Source organism: Triticum urartu, chromosome 2A, assembly GCF_056163025.1.
Source record: "Triticum urartu cultivar PI428250 chromosome 2A, HENAU_Tu73, whole genome shotgun sequence".
In the NCBI taxonomy this organism is placed as follows: Eukaryota; Viridiplantae; Streptophyta; class Magnoliopsida; order Poales; family Poaceae; genus Triticum; species Triticum urartu.
In genome coordinates, this window is record NC_141874.1 from 230,519,344 (window position 1) to 230,524,838 (window position 5,495).

The 5,495-nt window shown below is 41.5% G+C and overlaps 1 long non-coding RNA gene across 9 annotated transcripts; it reads left to right on the top strand.

Moving 5' to 3' along the window:
* The first annotated feature begins 339 nt into the window (after positions 1-339).
* LOC147984665 (uncharacterized) lies at positions 340-3,959 on the top strand. 9 transcript variants are annotated; one of them, XR_015616169.1, is made up of 7 exons: positions 340-659; positions 768-911; positions 1,389-1,782; positions 1,858-2,003; positions 2,087-2,136; positions 2,341-2,453; positions 3,342-3,959. It is a non-coding gene; the product is annotated as an uncharacterized LOC147984665 (long non-coding RNA). The 9 variants fall into 9 exon arrangements; XR_015616162.1 differs by having other exon boundaries at positions 1,389-1,506; positions 1,604-1,782; positions 1,858-2,136; positions 2,381-2,453; XR_015616168.1 differs by having other exon boundaries at positions 1,389-1,506; positions 1,655-1,782; positions 1,858-2,136; positions 2,381-2,453.
* Positions 3,960-5,495: the final 1,536 nt, after the last annotated feature.

Here is a 5,495-nt window from a genome sequence, read left to right on the forward strand (position 1 = left end):
CTTGAGCACTGCGTTGGTTTTCCCTTGAAGATGAAAGGGTGATGCATCAAAGTAGCGAAAGTATTTTCCTCGGTTTTTGAGAATCAAGGTATCAATCCACAGGAGATTACACGCAAGTCCTTCGTACCTACACAAATAAATAAAAACATCGCAACCAATGCGATAAAGGGGTTGTCAGTCCCTTCACGGTCACTTACGAGAGTGAGATTTGATACCTAATAATAAAGTACGGATTGAGTCTGGTTCACCGTCACGACATTTTTACACAAAGGTCCCTGAAGTTTGTAATAATCAACCCGCAGTCCACAAAGGTCACTCAGCGTAAGTGAAAAAAAAAAACGGTTCGTACGCAGCCCTCATTCGCCCGTCGCTGAAATTGCTCCCCCCGTCCCCCGCACGAGAACCTGATTTCTTCCGCCGCCTCGCCCCCATCCCTCCGCCGCCGCCGTCCCTCCACTCTTCGGTGCCCGTCCTCGATCCGGGGTCTCCAAATTCGGACGATATTGGCAGGATCCGCCACATCTCCCGCGAAACCCATCCGCGAGCTGCTCGTCGGCCATGCGGGGAGCATGGACGAGCTGCTCGTCGACGTCCATCCCACACCCCCGTCGACGACGGTGCCCAGCCTCCTCGATAGCGCGCCTCCTACTTGCCGCACGGTATGTCTCCCCTGCTGCATAGATGATTTACAAGCACCACCAAGATCTGTTGACTCGACCCCTACCCCATCTCCGCAGTTTTCAATAATTAAATGTTTCTGATTGCAGCCAGATTTTATAGTAGGGGAAGGATGGATACTGCAGGGCTTTCATATGTTTTTTTGATTTTGCGGATAGGGCTTTCTTATATTCTGGCAAGAGTCAAGCTAGCAACCGTGAAGATGCAGAATTCATGCAACCTCCAACCCTCAGGTTTGTCACTAATTGTCTTTGTGATGCCTATATGTAGCGAAATTGTAGCCTAAATCAGCGTGATCTCTGGCAATTTCCCGCAATATCCCGTGATTACTGCATGCAAATTGTGGGACGATTTCCTAGCAGCGAATGAAACGCGATCACAGCCAAATCACTGTGATTTGAAATCATAGTATAAAGTAGTTCGGCTTGATATTCAATATTGAGTGTTCATACATATGATTAACATCATACCATCTGGTTTTGTAAGTATTATATCTCAGGGATGCTTAAAACTATCACCATCTACCACTACTTTTCCATGGCTGCAACCATTAGTATTATAATTCTTTTGTTCTACAGAATTATCTGTTCAATTGCTTCCAGTCACAGAGTAAGGAAGGCCATCTTTTCCAACCAGCAAATGAGTTTTACATTTGTTGGTCAGTGTCCTACTCTGAAATTGTTTGTAAGATAGTGCTTTATTTTGTATAGCAAAGGGAAGAAGCCTCAGTTGGTAGCTATGGAGGGGAATGATCCTTCGTTGGATGAAAAATTGGTGTAAAAATTGGTTCTCCTCCCCCCGTGTCGCTGCCACCATTGATGCCGCAAGGTATGTATGCTTTTCTAGCTGCTTGGTAGCTTCAACTTGGTGATGACGACTACCTATGGAGTAAAGTTAAAGGTCCCGTGCTCCTGTTGTTCTTCAGGACTTTTTTTCTTTTGCTCAAACCAGCATAAACTATTCAGAGTTTTAACAGAGAAAATTGGTCCTGTGCTTCCTCATGAAATACAAGAAAAGCTCAATTGTTTAGAGGAAGAGTACTTCAGGAGCCACTCTTCAGCCATTAAGTCATATATCTCAGAGCTGGATATAGATTTAACAGTGGTATGTATATTTCCAGTTTCATTTGCTTTTGGGGGATGAAACACGATTGCCAGACTTATTGTATAGTTTTTATAGGGCATGGTACCCCCCAGGGATCCTTATATCCAGGTTTGGGTGCTGGAGGACTTTGGTGAAGTATCTCTTGGTGACCATTCCATATCATTGACCAAAATTCGCTCCACTTCCTTAGGCGCACAGATGCAAAACAATTTATATCACATGTTTGCTATCTGTTACGCTATATTTTCCCACTCTGAAATCTGAATATTTCCAGTGCGAATAATATTCTGTTTAATTTTAATAGGGTCTCATGGGAGAATTTCTGGATTAGGGATCACATATGATGTAAAATAGGTATTGCTCCTCAGTCTTGTTAGTTAATTAAACAGCAGCGTGAACGTAATACAGTGACCAGTGCTGGCAGCATGTCTTAGATACGAAAAGGCTTGATACTTGCTAAATATTTTTTCACCTGACACATGACTTGTACTATTAGCTACCTTGAAATTGTGTTGTGCATTCTGACCTTATTTTTGAATCAATGTGTGTGAGCTGCAGATTTTAATTGCCACCCACAACATTTTCTTCATTGTTGCAGTCTGGTGGAATATGCACTCTTGAGGTTCTGATCGAGACTATGCGAAAAAGGAAAGAACATATGCTATCTTCAGGTGTCTCTCTGTTCTTCGGCAATTAAATTCGTCACTGAATACTGAAATCCACTTCAATCCTAACGTTTGATCCGGGGAAATTCAGTTATGCATATTTATGAGCACTGGTCATAATCTTTTTTAGATAAGCACACTCTTGACTTGAATAATTATGTCTTATATGAAGTGGAGGCACATGAGTTGGGGTGATCTGTATCGCCTCCGGCGGCATCGGATTCATGGAATTAGTATAGCAGCTCTCGCGAGAGAGTTGGCTTTGGTGTTTATTTTCATGTTTAACTATTTGGATGTGTTCTTTGAATGCCTCTGATTGTCTGTGTATAGTGTATCTAAGCATTCTTCCTTTTCTTTATTATTAAGATGACTAAACTTTGGATATTCTTTCATACATTTGATATTTAATTGTGTTGTGTACTGTTATGTTGTTAGATCAGAAAGTGGGACTTTAAACCGTTTGGCCATGGCCATATAGTTAGCTACTTGGAGTACATTAGATGCACATGTTCCTTTAGTTACACGATCCATGATGTATGACAACAGATCTCCCAATTGACTGGCGATGTTTAAATAGATATGACAAGATTCATATGATGTTTTCCTACAAATCTAACTATAAATCCTAGAAGTGAGTTTTTAGTAATTTGCTTATTAAATGATCGTGTTGTTGTTTAATTTTGCCTGATTTATTTCTGTGAAACATACATGATCGTCTATAGTTTCATTTGGCCTGAAACAAATTAAGTTGTATTCACTCCAAACCTGCGTATTTGTTAGCATATTTTTGTGTTTGTTTTGGTCGATGGTTAGACATGCTTTGCATCAATCATTTCGTTTTTACATGAGGATGTATGCAGTAAACATTGTGTTGCAATCTTAATTTTTCTATAGGGTGAACCTCTGGACCTCTCAAATTAGAAGTAACCAGGAGCTGCGCAAATTGATGAAGCTGAAGTAGCCCAGTTTGTAGGAGAAGTTGGCCCAGTTTGGCCCCGACCACATTTTTTGGGACACATTTTGGCCCCAACCACATTCTTTTCCTCGGCCAAAGTCGATTTGTTCTCTAGAAAGAAAATACACAATTAGCGGCAGCAGCTACTAGTCGCCTGAGCTTGGACAGAGGGTGCCGATACTCCTTGTGCATCTGGACCATGATCTATCCTTCGATGATTGGCCAAACTTTCAAAGTTTGCCTGTTGGTAATCCGTCGTGATCCAAACCAACGGACACAAAAGGAAGTCACTCATATTCATCGTGATGCTCACGTCGTGGGAGATTTGGAACGAGTGGAATGCCTGCGGTTTTCTGGAACATTTACACCTTGCCAACAACGATCTTCGCAAAGATCAAGCGTGAAGCGGCATGTTGGGGCAAAACACTTGAGATGATCATGCCACGAGAGTAATTCCTTGCATATTATTGTGCCCTCGGGCAAGTGTTGTAATCGTAAATCTTATTAGTGAAATGAGGCAAAGCTTTTTACCATAATTAAAAAAATTATCCGCAGCAGCAGCAGCATACCTGAACAACAGCCCTGAGGTGACCGGTCCTGTTGTAATTGTCTTCCTCGATGATAACCTCCCCTGACAAAGGAAGAAATGAGGCCAAGCTTTGACATTTATTTAAATTGGGTATGGAAAAATGGTGCACGATGAAGCATGAAGTAGGATGTGCCCATTTTCAAGCACGAAGTAGGTTGTGCCCATTTTCGCCCGTGCGTTGGCATTTCTACTATAATAATAATAATAAGATAAATATTTTTGGTATTTTTATAATATAGATTGAAAGTAAAGATTGCAAAATAAAATAGATGGAAAACTTATACGATAAAAGATAGACCCGAGGGCCATAGGTTTCACTAGTGGCTTCTCTTAAGATAGCATGAGTATTACGGTGGGTGAACAAATTACTGTCGAGCAATTGATAGAAAAGTGCATAATCATGTATATAGGCATCACGTCCGCGACAAATAGACTGAAACGATTCTGCATCTACTACTATTACTCCACATATCAACCGCTATCCAACATGCATCTAGAGTATTAAGGTCATAAGAACAGAGTAACGCATTAGGCAAGATGACATGATGTAGAGGGATAAAGTCAAGCAATATGATATAAACCCCATCTTTTTATCCTCGATGACAACAATACAATATGTGCCTTGCTACCCCTACTGTCACTGGGAAAGGACACTGCAAGATTGAACCCAAACCTAAGCACTTCTCCCATTGCAAGAAAGATCAATCTGGTAGGCCAAACCAAACTGATAATTCGAAGAGACTTGCAAAGATAATAAATCATACATAAAAACTTTCAGAGAAGAATCAAATATTGTTCATAGATAATCTTGATCATAAACCCACAATTCATCGGATCTCGACAAACACACCACAAAAAGAATTACATCGAATAGATCTCCAAGAAGATCGATGAGAACTTTGTATTGAGATCCAAAAAGAGAGAAGCCATCTAGCTAATAACTATGGACCCAAAGGTCTGTGGTAAACTATTCACACATCATCGGAGAGGCTATGGTGTTGATGTAGAAGCCCTCTGTGATCGATCCCCCCTCCGGCGAAGCTCCGGGAAAGGCCCCAAGATGGAATCTCTTGGGTACAGAAGGTTGCGGCGGTGGAAATAGGGTTTCATGGTGCTCCTGGATGTTTTGGGGGTATATGGATATATAGGAGGAAGAAGTAGGTCGGTGGAGCTGCGAGGGGCCCACGACGATGGGGGACGCGCCCAGGGGGCAGGCGCGCCTCCCTGCCTCGTGGCCTCCTTGCTCCTTTCTTGATATCTACTCCAAGTCCCCTGGTTCATGTTTGTTCCAAAAATAACTCTCCCGAAGGTTTTATTCTGTTTGATATTTCTTTTTTGCGAAACACTGAAATAGGCAAAAAAATAGCAATTTGCACTGGGCCTTGGGTTAATAGGTTAGTCCCAAAAATAATATAAAAATGTATAATAAAGCCCATTAAACATCCAAAATAGATAATGTAATAGCATGGAACAATCAAAAAGAATAGAAACGTTGGAGACGTAT